We start from the raw sequence: 12,897 nt of genomic DNA, 5'->3' as shown, positions 1-12,897 counted from the left end.
ACTGCGCCCTATCACTGGGACCCCAGGCCAACTGATCGCACCCCATCTCCAGGATTCCGCAAACACACCAAACACACCCGAACTCCAGGACTGCCTGACCAACCACAACCCATCTCCAGGACATCCAGCCAACCACGTCCACACCCTGAGCTGCACCTCCCATTTGCCAACACATTTGGAAGCCAGAGTGGCCATCTTGGATAATCCTGGAAGCCATAGCTCCTGATCTTTGGGTGGGGCAAATCCCATCCTGAGATGCCTGCTGGAGACCTGAAGTTCATTGTCAGGTGCCTCTCATGCATCAGGCTACTGAAGACTGGGAGGTTTGAATACTAAATGACTGTTACAGTGTAAATTTTCTTTCTTCTCCTTATTGAACAATTTTAAGTTTTATTTCTTTACTTTTTTTGGCTCTCTTTTCCTTTTGCTTACCTGTTCCCTCAGAGTCTCTTTCTCCCTTTTTGCATGCTAACATCCAGTTTCTTTTGATTACACTCTCACCTTTTCTATTATCTAGAACTTCTGTATATTCTTTTCTTATCCCATTAACAGCTACATCCTACATCTCTCTGGATCCTTTTTGTCCTCCATTAGAAACTGCAGACCTTATTGCAAATCTGTTTGTTATACTGAAGATAATATTTGAACTCATTCTGTTTATTATGACAATTTTGTTATTGTCCTCATAGGGGCTATTTGGTCTAGGATTGCATAGTGTCTGAATTGGGCACTGCTAATATTGATCTCCCCTTAAAGAAAAGATTTTGGAAACCTATAGGGCCACTATAAGCCTATAGGGGGGAATCTGCAATACCCCAGATCTGCGCTGCTAGAGGGGAAGATACATAAACAACATGAAAAAACAAGAGAAGAAAATGATCCAAACAAATCTAGATTCTATATTAATAGAATCCAATGACAGTATGGTAGAAGAAATGTCAGAAAAGGACTTCAGATTATACATGATTAAGATGATTCATGAAGCAAAGGATGAGATAAGAGAGCAAATGCAGGCAATGAATGATAATACCAATAAACTGAAAGAGCAACTGCAGGAAGCAAAAGATCATTTCAACAAAGAGATAGAGATTATCAAAAAACAAAAACAAAAACAAAAACAAAAAACAAATGGAAATCCTTGAAATGAAGGAAACAATAAACCAAGGAAGAGTTCATGAGAAAAGAGGAAATTTTTGCTTGTTTTGCTTTAAAGCGGGATTGAGTTTGCCATGTGCTGTGTGGCTTTTCCTCTCCAGAACCGGCAGGCTCACTTCTCCTTTGGACCCCCAAAACCAACATCAGGCATTTCTTTTTTTATATCATGTTGTCAATAAATCTATCTTTTAACAGATGTATAAAAGTATTCACATTAAACCCGTTAACGGGCTGCCCCGTGATGTTCCGCACACGTCTGCCTGGTTCAGCGTGTCATGTCTGCGGTTACCGCTTCCTCCTGATGAAAACGTTCAAGACCCTTCGTTTTGAAATGTGACTTCACTGCTGAGCGCCATGGCACCTTTCCTGCGGCCCCACCCAGGGCTGCTGGCTGCTGTCAGGGCCTGGCCCGCACCCATTCTCCAGCCCTCTGCCCCTTGCCCTCTCCCTCCCTTGGAAACCACCAGCCCGCTCCGGCTGGGACAGACCCACTTCTCGGAGTCCACCCGAGTGGAACCACGGGGCACTGGTCCTTCTGCCGCTGCCTTATTTCCTTTCATGCGATGCTCTCCGGCCCCATCACTGATGTCAGGAACGACCGGGTTCTTCCTTCTGGATGGACAGCATTCCAGGACTCACTCCTTCATCCATTCAGCAGGTGAGGGACTCCTCGGTGGCATGGCTGCCGGCTATCGTGAACTTCGGTGCAGCGACCCTGGGAGTGCACTTACCTCTTTTGTGTGCCCATGGTCTTTCCCTGACTCTTACCCAGCAGTGGGATTGATGGGAAATGTGGTAGTTCAATTTTTTTTTTTTTTTTTTTTTTTGGTACGGTGGATTGAACCCATGGGCTTTAATCCCCAGCCCTTCTTATCTTTTGAGAAAGGATCTTGCTAAGTTGCTGAGGGCCTCATTTGGTTGTTGAGGCTGGCTTTGAACTCGCCATCCTCCTGCCTCAGCCTCCTGAGCTGCCAGGATTACAAGCATGCACCATTGTGCCCAGAGGTAGTTCAATTTTTAATTATTTTGGACAAACATTTCTGAAAAAAAAAAAAAAAAGCAGGAGCAAATGGATGACATACTTCAGTCGCTTTCTCCAGAAAATACTAATCAATGTGCCTTTCCCTGAAAGTATTTTTGCTACACATTTATATTCAGTTAAGGTCATGAACCTGAAAATTGTAAGAACATTCTAATCACTTATAACCTCTCTCTGCCGCCTTGCTCTACCTCTCTGCAGCGTTGGCCAAGGGTGTTAGAAGCCACTTGGTTTGGTTGGTAGCGCTCCCCACTCCACCACCTTCAGTCAGTAGTGGAAAGGGTAACTGCAGGGGCACAGGGGAAATGCTAAAAGCCACATGTGCAGCAATTTCATCTCCAAAGCTCCGCATGCTGGCCAACGAGAATGGAGAAGTGAGAACAATCTCAGAATGTTGAATAATAAGTACATAGGTTAATTCTTTAAAACCTTTTATTTGTTCTAATTAGTTGCACATGACAGTAGATTGTTATCATACATTTTCATGAATCATACATAAATGGAGTGTAATCTCTCATTTTTCTGTGGTACGTGTTGCAGGATCACATGGGTCAAGATGTACATGAGTAATAAGTCTGTTTCACTCCACTGACCTTCCTACCCCCATACCCCCTTCCCTCCCTTCACTCCCTTCTACCCAAGAGAAACTGCATTCTTCCCTGTCCATGCCCCTTATTGTGAATTAGCATCCACATATCAGAGAAAACATCCAGTTTTTGGTTTTGGGGATTATTTTTTTTTCTTTAAAAAAAGCAATTATTTATGCAACCTAAGCTGAAATAATTACCAAAGTTTTTATCTTTTCATATTTTATACAGCACAAAAATGTTAAAATGATATAATCATAGGGATAAATGCAAATATTGCTGCAGGAGTAGGAAAACTGCTTATTTGTGGAAAAAAATTTGTTTCAGTAGTGTGTGTCCATATGCACTCTCCAATGATATCTACGAATATACTTTTGAGAGAGAAGTAAACATTTTATTGACTGTGGTGACAATTTTGAAGACCTAGATAATAAAAATAATTCACAAGGGTCTACCAAAGCACACTCAGGAAGAACTTGTTACAGAGTAAAAACAGCAGCTCAACAGAATCAATATTGTCCAGCAATATGAAGGAGGTCCAGAACTTCCACACCCATCCACCAGGGTCCTTTTGGTCACCTAGGACATGCTTCCTCTTCCCATCATGAAACACAGCACCTGGGATTCCGTAGTCTCATTTGAGGATGGATTTTTTTTTAACTCTCCAGTTGACTATCCAAAACCAAGACGTGTCTCTCAATTCAACAAACAGAAATCAAGAGAGTCTACCACCAATGTGCACATTTTCTCTGGCAATGCTCCCAAACTAGAACATGTCAGGACCACACACAGCTTTGTTAATAACTAGTATTTTATTTCACTCCAGTTTGACCAAAAGATCAGCACCTGCAGGAACCTGGGTTCCTGGCAAGAGCCTGGGGCAACAACAGACCAGCTTAGTGCAGCCCTGTGTGTGCACAAACATGGAGAGGGATTTGCTCTACTCTTGGAGGAACGTGAGGACCTGCTGCCTTGTCAGCAGCTTTCCGGTGACCAGCTTCTGCAAACCCGCCTTCGTGGCCTTGTCCCTTAGGCTGTAGATGACGGGATTGAGGATCAGGGTCAGCTCAACATAGAAAGCAGAGAGCACCAGGTCCGTGGATGAGCAGGAGCCTAGGAGGGGCTTCAGGTAAGCAGCGAAGGCAGTGGAGAGGAAAAGCCCAACCCCTGCCAGGCGGGGGAGGTGGGTGGAGCAGGCTTTGGCCGCCCTGCTGTGGATGGGTCTGCCTGACAGTGGAGAAGATGAAGACGCAGGAGGTGACGATGCAGGCAAAGCAGCAAGTGTCCAGGACAGCACTCGAGATGAGCACAACTTCTGCTGTCATGTGCTGGGAGCAAGAGACGGCCAACAGCCGGGGAATGTCACAGAAGAGCTGTTGGATGTGTTGGTTTCCACAGCAGGAAAAGGACAAGGTGCTCACAGTGTGCACGGCAGACAGGAAGCCACTGCTGAGCCAGAACAGAGTGGCCATCTGCACACAGGGGCTCCTGCTTGTGATGGCTTCATAGAGAAGGGATGGCAGATGGTGGCCTAGCGGTCCATGGACATCCCTGGGAGGAGGCTCAGCTCTGCAACTGCAGAGAAAGGTACCAGAAAGACCTGGGCCCCACAGCCGAGGGACGAGATGGAGCGGCAGTGGGTGACGGAGTTGGCTAGAGCTTTGGGCACCACAGCAGAAATGAGGCCGATCTCAAAGAGGGACAGTTTCCTTAGGAAGAAGCATGGGTGTGTGGAGGCCTGGGTCCAGAGGGGATGGTGATGGTGAGGCCAGTCCCCATGAGGGCAGCCAGGTAGGCTGCAGGGGGAGCCCCAGCTTGCAGGACCTGAGGGCTCCACAGTCCAGGGAATCCCAAGAGGAGGAAGCCTGTGACCCCGGAGCAGTTGTGCATTCTCGATGAATATTCTGTATTAAAAGAGGTCAGGTGTGACTCAAATGCCAGATTTACCAAATATTGAATGCTCACTGAACAATATGTGTCTGCTGTGTCGCGGGGAGGCAGTAATAGCGTTAAAAAACATCTTCTCCAACAACAAGCTGGTCATGTGCTCCACTCCCTTTTATTGTGTGTTCGAGTTTTCTTTCCGATATCTAAGTCTGGTAAAGCTATGCAGCATACACACATGGTACTCCTGGGAGCAGAGCACAAAGCCACCTGTGCCTCACAGAGAGGGATCTTCTTTTACATGTGTAAAAGAAAAGAAAAATACAAGTACTATCCAACATTCTCATATCCTGGCCTATTTCCACTTTGATTGACAAATTTTGCTTTTTTATAGACTGAGTTTTTAATTATTTTTTTGATATTTGTCGTTAAAATAAACTTTATGAAATACTGTGTACCCTTTCCCTACATGATCCTAATTTTCTTACCTCTGACTCTATGAATCTGGGGATCTTAGATCCACCTTCCTTCTTATCTACTTTTCATCTCTCTCTGAACTTTGCCGCCACCTATTTCAGTGTTTTAATTTCCCTGGTCACAGTTGAGATTCTTGCGTTCCAATATTTGTGATGTTTTCTCTGTCTTTATTAAAGATTGGCCACCCTTCTATTTATTTAAAATAAAATTGATTCAATTAAGAAAACTGGGTGATTGGATTTGACTTCAGTCAAAAGTCTGAAATGAGCCTCACACGCTTCCTAAAGCTCAGGGTAAAGGGAAGTATCCGCTTGGTGGCGGTGATTGTCAGCTTACTCTGCAAAGATCTAGTCTTTCAAACACAATTTGCAATTCCTTTAAGAAATGTTATTTCCTCATTGAGGCCAGTGTTCTTATATTTTCAATAGCACTTTGTTTTCCTTCCTTTTATGTATTAACATTTTCTTTTCTTTGAATAAGTATATTGATGAAAAATAAATGAATGAGGAAACCACTGCCATTGGGTATTTGAAGGGATCCAGTATTTTTGCACCTCTATTTTTGGGCAGACAATCATTTAAAACCCATCACCCAAAGAAAATATTCTTAGGATTTGGAAAGTTTACCAGAGGCTGAAGAGATGTATTTCTCCTTTTATAAGGGGACACCTGCTCTGTATCAGCTCCAAATACTAAGAATGCCAAAATGTTTTTCTAATGTACCCAAAATAAAAAGATGTGTATTTATAAACTCATATTTCATACAATCAACTGTAAACTGTGTTGATCAATGATATCATAGCTCATAATTTCCATATAAATACTGAAATGAATTGGCAAATTAGAAATATCTTCTTTACCTGTTATTTTTCTTCCTTTTGCTTCTTTTGCTCATAACTGAAATAAAAATTAGCTAATATTTTCAAGTAGTTGTTCATTGATTTCAGTGTAGTTGACCCCATTTTATCCATTACAATGAGGTTGTATAAATAATTGTTTCAAAATTTAGTGTATCCTTGAACCCAACGCTTTGATCTAAATCCTCTCTGTGCCTGTGTTCCAGAGAGTGCACTCAAAATGAATATTTTGTTTCCCTGTAGCCTATACTGAGGAGACACAGTATTATAATCAGAGGTATTTAGATTAATATTAACCACATTTTCTAATTAGATAATTTAAAAAAGAATATTCTCTTGGGTCAACTATTTCTTGACTGAAATTTTGATCAACAACCAGAATAAAAGAAAATTGAAAGGTACTAAGCAATCTTCCTTGCAGAGAACAGAAGTGGTCATCAGTCTTTTGCTGTGCTGGCTGCAGAAGCTGACTGGTCACCCCTGCAGACTTGGCTGCTCCCTGGCTGCCCTGCTGCCCGTGGTCCCACCCTGCAGGCAAGCATGCTGCTAAGAGCAGAGCTAGCATGGCAGTGAGGTTATCTCGGCGACCCTTGTCTCAAAGGCTTGAGTTCTGGAATATTCCAAAGGGAAATGTGGCAGTGGTGTGGGAATTGACTTGTTGCTCTGCTCCTCACAATTTTGAAGAGACGAACCTCGGCCTGTGTACATCTGGCAATAAGGCATCTCAGCAGACATCCCCTGCAATGAGCAGCTTCCCACCCTGGAACACCATCCAGTCTGCCGAGTAAGCGTGAGGGCAGTGAGGAACCCCATCCCTCCCTGAGGGCCCTGCAGGAGGCACTGCCTGCCTGGGAGTCCCCCGGGGCTGGCTAAGGCATGCACAGTCCACGGTTACTGCAGGCGTTCTTAGAGTCACACTCTGTACAAGTGCACTGACTGGCAAGTCTTCTCTTGTAAAACTTTACCCTGGCAAATATTTGATTCTAATAAGGGATATTACTTGGAAACATAGGGGTCAAAAGCAAAAACCTATACTACTTATAGACATGGGGAGATATCAGCCAAGAATTGATTTGCTTAGACTTTGATGTAGGTAAACTCTTTAATAAAGCACTTGGCATTTAGTGTCCATAATGGACAATGGGTATAGACGCTCTTTGAGCCGGAGTGTTGTGCTAACACACATCAATTGTGGTGTCCAACATAATCCCAGATCCAGATGTTACAAAATGCTGTGGCATAAAATGACAAATGTTTAAAGCAGACAGTTAACAAACACACACATAGGTAGATATTTCTGAAGTTATAGCACACAATCAACACACTTTTATATACTCTACGTTTTGAGTATAAAATTATGCAGAAATACCTTACAGAAATAATAAATGTTCTGGGGAGATAATTATCAACATGAATGTCCTGTTTAAAGGGTCTCAGATTGGCTGAGGAAACACAATGATATCATGAATTAGAATTTAAGATGAAAAGCATAAATTTTTTTCCCATTCCATGTCCCTTCTCTCATTAAAACAAAATTTTCATGACAGATTCATAAAGGAATACAAGTAATATGCAAAATTCTAAGGGCTATAAATAAATGAAGGAAAAAACAGATTGACAGGATTAACTTTTCTGATAAGATGGACAAATTCCGCTTCCTAATGTGTTATGGCCACTAAAACACCTGCATGCTAGTGACAAATTTCTGCTACCCTTTTGAATATTCTATTAAAATGCCATTGACTGTAATCATGGTGGAAAATATCATCAAACAAGGAAAATTAAAAATTTTAACACTTTTGAAATTGGGGTGAGGTCAAGTCATGCAGCTGTCCTGGTCATATGAATTCCTTACCCCGTGTCCTCTTTCAGTATCACTTTAATTTTTACATACTCACAGGCTGGTATACACAAAAATTAAAGTCTGAAAGATCTTTTCTAAATGCAACTTAAAACATCAAAGCGTGATGTCATCGCACAAATCTGGTGGGCAGCATTTTCTCTCTCTTGATGGTAAACGATGTAGTGGTGCGTCCTGCAGGAGAGGACCTTGGGTTCCGGAAAGACGGTTCTTCTTTAACCTGGGCTCCTATGCTGCACGCACGGGTCAGCAGCTGTGGCGAGTCCAGCCCAGATGGGGTGGACTCTCTCTGAGCCACGCAGAGGCAGCGATGGCACAGACACGGGCAGTCTAGGACTGGACAATGGGGAACGCAGGCGACGGGCTGGAAAGGCTGCCCGACTGCCCGCTGCCCGTGTTAGCTTTGCTTAGATGATATAAAGCTCGTACACAAAGCGCCGTCTGACGCAGTCTTGAGATCCTGGACAGAAGCACTCAGCCCCTTACCTGAGTCCAGTTAGGTCCATAGCCGAATTTTCCTCTCCAGCTGGCCCTCACGCTCCTGGCCGCTGTACTGACTAATTGTCACAGGGCCAGGCAGCACACAACCCACAAGAGCCCGCTGCCCCAGAGCCCAGGAAACCCGACTCAACTCATGTGCCACAAGTGGCCCTCCCCCAACAGCTCCAGCGTCCCTTCCTCTGTCCCTGTGACCCTTCTTGGCAGCGACACCCTTCTCCAGCGGTCCTGGCTGGCCACCTTCTCTCCTTTGCAGCTGTGAATGACAGTTTGCCAGTCATCTACCTGCATCTGGTTGTGAACCACTGTTAAGCTATCTTTATCCAATGAGGCAGTTGGTGGTGGGGCCGGGACCTCTGCTCCTGGGTAGCCTCTGGGGGTCTGCTCTGGCTTCCTGGTCAGTGCCAGGCCCTGCCAGTGCCCTTGGGACAGATGCACGCCTGTTGCTGAGCTGCTTCTTGAGTTTGCCAGTGGCTCCCATTGCTCCCCTTACCCAGGATTCCCTGAGTCTTCACACCTGCCTGGCTCACTGGCTGAACTCCAGGGTGGACTCTAGACAGGTGGGGTCCAGTGTTAGGACAGGACACTGGGGCTGCACCTTCTAGTATGGGTTTGGCATTCCTGTGTGTTCCCAGTGGTAGCCTGCATTTGCTAGGGGCTATTCCAGGGCTTCCCACATTTTAAAAAAGCACCATAATTCATTTTAATTGTCGAAGCTTAAAGATGCACATTCATGGTGCACAACCTCCCCCTGTCCTGCTTACTGTGATTAAGAGTAGAAATCTGTCTGTCCATGGGATGTGTGCGACCCCTTGGGGAGGGTGGCGGTGTGCTCCCCTGGAGTCCATCATCGGTACCCCCAGTCCCATGGCCACCGTCAGGTGACAGAGGAGCCCACCGGTTACCTTTGCTGCTATATGCCGTCTGCTCTGGCCCACGGGAAAAGAGAACCTTGTTCCTTCACCCCCTAGAACACCTGCCAATACTACCCAGCTGCTGAAATGCCACAGGACTGTCAGCCATGGACCTGGGCCTTGGCACCGGCCACTACGAGTCAATACCAAAGGGACCTGTGGTGCTGCAGGCAGCAGAGCTCACCATGCTGCTCCCAGGAGGGGGGCTGCAGCTCTTCTGAGGAGACCCCAGTTCCAAGGGAGGTGGCCGGAAGTCCTGGAAGGAGAGAGCTGGGGCTGCTGCAGCTGCCTCCTCCCACAGGCCCTCCTTCCTGTGGTCACTGGGCCACAGAGACATCAGTTGCTCGCCAAGACCCAAACCCAGGGTGTGGAGCAGCTAGATCACAACCGAACAAAATCAAAGGACCCCAAAATACAGCGGGGCAAACACATAGCTACAGAAATGAACAGATCATAACTAGTCCAGCTGAAAATTCAAAATTTGTTCAAAGCATTTATAAAACAAAGAACTAAAAGGACCCTAATTGCCTTTGTGCTCTATAATGTAGGTTCTGAATCGAGGTCTGCGTTTCTTAAAATGCAGAGCTGACGGAGCTTCCTGGTCAGAAGGAACGCTGGGGCTGCAGTCGCCGCTGTTCTTGCAGATTCCACCCAGCTGAACACGGAGCCCCACAATCCTGGGGAAACCGGGTGGAGTGGAGTGGAGGGAAACGGGTCTGCCTCACCGTCCCTGCAGCCCTGCAGCTTCCCACAGTGAGGATACCTGGGCTCTGAAATAGCCCACAGGGGGCTCAGCTGCTCCAACACAGTAACAATACATGAACAGGTCCTGGGTACCCACAGACTAGTTGGACCCAGGGAATCCAGCAGACCCCAGTTCAGGTAGCTGATGCCTCCCTGTGAGTTAAAACCGGGATCGCAAGGATTAAAATGTATTGTACCTAATAGCCGATTAAGGAACAGGAGAGTCTTCCCACTGCATCTCCGTATGAGAGCCCACATTTGCCTGAAGCCTGCAATGGTCAGTAATTAGTAGCATCAAATTACGAAGTCCAATAGCAACCAGCAAACGCCTCTCCTAACCCCTCACCCCCCCAGGGAGCCTCTCTGTAACAGAAGAGTGACTGTGGATGAGAAATCGCGGCTGCGAGAGTGGCACTGCCACAGGTCTGAAGCTCGGAAGCTCGGGAGTCTGTTCCCTCTCGCCCTGTCCCCGGGATGCCCTTGGTGAGGGATGAGTGGCTCAGACCACGACCACTGACCATGGTTGGACGGTATATTAGCATTGCTCTTCCTGGTCAACCACTGTCCCTATGGTCACATTCATGTTGAGCTGTGGAGCTGTTTCTTAAGGGTCGTCTGCATTAGGACAAGGAGCTCTGGGAACCTCCTACCTCACAGAGTGTCAAAGTGTGACCTCACAGGGTCACGGGGCGACCCAGCATCTTCCATGCTTCTGCAGATACCAAGAAAACAAGGTGGGGCTTTGAGGACACTCCCTGCCCTTCCGACTTGCAGACATCACTGACGGTGCCTGAGACACAGTCTTGCTTTTCCAAATACACAGTCCCGAACCCTGACCTACAGCTCTCAGCTGTGCTTCTGTTCCCCTGCTGGATTTCCTGAGCTCCTAAATAATTTCTCTGTGTGCAAAAGGACACGTGGAGCCCTCAGTGGGTCTCTGTCTCGCCCCAGGAGGGCACCTCCCTTGAATCAAGCCCTGGCTGACTCTCAGCACATGCTTCCCCTCTCCTTTCCTTGGTTTTCCTGCGAGGCCTTCATGTGCAGACAAACTCTCTCCCTAGGTCCTGCAATTAATCCCCTGTCTCTTCTACATTCCACCCTGTCTGGATCTCCTAAGGAGGCCAGGCCATGGGCTCACACCCACTGGTCCATGATAATCACAGCCTTTCCCAGGGGCCACGCCTCTGCCCTCCTGCTGGGGTCCCTTTGAGCCCAGGAGTCACCACCCAACAACTCTTCTCCATGTTTAGTCATAGGGGGTGGGTATCTCCTCTGGGCTGTTCCTCTGATCCTCTTATGGAGTAGAAATTAGTTTTCCAGGGGCATTCCCACCGACAATGGGCCACCAAGACAGGAGAGGGAAAGTCCACGGAGTAAATCCACTTTACACTTGCAGATAAGAGGGAGCTCAACTCCATATCCCAGAATCCGAACCCTAGCACTCCTGAGAAGGGCGAGTCGGCTGGAGATCAGGCAGTTAAGGCCTGGCAAGGGCAGCTGCACACCCCTCTCCTCGTGCTCCGTCCTGTTACTGCTACTCTGGTGCTTCCATTGGCAGCCAGGACGCCCAAACCCTCCAAGTGAGCCATTATCCCCACAATCCAGGTGAGTGTCGGGGTTGCCACTGAAGCCCAGAGGCTGCGCTTCCCAAGACACGGAGCGACAGCACCAGAAACACCACACAGCAGGTCCAGTCCTGCGATTAAACCTGTCTGCAGCAGAGCCCTCTCTTCATCTGGGCAAGACCTCCACTGCCCAGCTCTCTTAGACTCACCTCTGCCTGAGTCCTAGGTTCCTGTGGTCCACCAGGCGGGATCGCGGGGCAGCATCTGTTCCGTTTCACACCCTCGAAGCACCGAGACTTCAGAACTTCACAAGCTCTGCTCCCAGTGGCAGCAAGACCTTTGAATTTCACAAGAGGCTCAGCCTTGCTGATACCAGAGAGGAAAAACGAAAGCCCACATCAAGCCACCCCGCTTCCTGCTTAAAAGGAGGACGCCCTGCCCCGCATGGCACGGGGCTGGAAGTGCGCTGCCGACCAGTCCCCAGCCAGTGGCACCTCACCAGTGTGCTCATGGCTGCCTCTGCTAGCCGCTGAGGGGTGTCACCTAGGCCGTTCTTTCCCTGTCCCTCCTTCGACATTAGGAACTCTGCAATGCCCGAGCTCCCTCCTCTCCCTGAAACCTTGCCCTCCTCTGGGTCCTAGAGAGAACTCACAGAGGCCACTACTGTCTCCACCATTCTGCAAACCATGGGGACTACTCTTTCCCACAAGGGGCAATGCACTGTGCTCCTTCAGCCTCAGCCTCAGGGCAGAGGACGGCCTGCCTGAGGGTCTTCTCCTGCACCTCCAGCAGGTGTCTCCTACGAGCTCTGGTCTTGTTCCTCCAGCCATGACCACAGTCACCTCCTCCTTGGTGACATGGACACATCTGTGTGACTGAGCAATGTAACGGCCAGACCTACCACACTGACCATAGATATACACTATGATATCACTGCTATTAAAAAACTGTTTAAGCAGACTCTCTAACTCCACCAAGATATCGTTGGAGACTCCCAAGCTTCAGGCCTTCCTGCACGTTATCATGAAAGTGAGAGCACTCTGCTGCAGCTGGTCCCCCGAGACCCCCACTCTAGCTCCTTCCTCCTGTTCTTACAAGCACCTTATGCTCATAGCAAACGTTTCCTTTGCCGCCTAGGACACCTGGTATCCTGCTCTCTAAAAGGCTCCCCTACTAGGCACACCACTCATGTGCCTCAGTAACTATGTACGGAAGCAGCGTCAAGACGCCACGGAATCCGCTGTCTCTCTCCTGCACAAGGACATCACGCAGCACATCTTTCAGGAAACTGTGGCTGCCCCTTTTGTCTCTGGGAAC

At 47.5% G+C, this 12,897-nt stretch overlaps 1 protein-coding gene and 1 long non-coding RNA gene across 2 annotated transcripts in view; both read right to left on the bottom strand.

The window, feature by feature from the left end:
* Positions 1-12,897, bottom strand: part of LOC124973472 (zinc finger protein 124-like) — a 145,707-nt gene that overhangs the window by 91,842 nt on the left and 40,968 nt on the right. The gene's annotated exons all lie outside the window — the stretch shown is intronic.
* LOC124973385 (uncharacterized) lies at positions 4,598-12,123 on the bottom strand. The gene is made up of 3 exons (XR_007106675.1): positions 12,080-12,123; positions 11,790-11,917; positions 4,598-4,685 (listed from the first exon to the last, which is right to left on the bottom strand). It is a non-coding gene; the product is annotated as an uncharacterized LOC124973385 (long non-coding RNA).

The sequence above is a fragment of the Sciurus carolinensis genome (assembly GCF_902686445.1).
Source record: "Sciurus carolinensis chromosome 19 unlocalized genomic scaffold, mSciCar1.2 SUPER_34, whole genome shotgun sequence".
Lineage (NCBI taxonomy): Eukaryota > Metazoa > Chordata > Mammalia > Rodentia > Sciuridae > Sciurus > Sciurus carolinensis.
The sequence above is the reverse complement of the archived record's forward strand: the minus strand, read 5'-3'. Positions and strand labels throughout refer to the sequence as shown.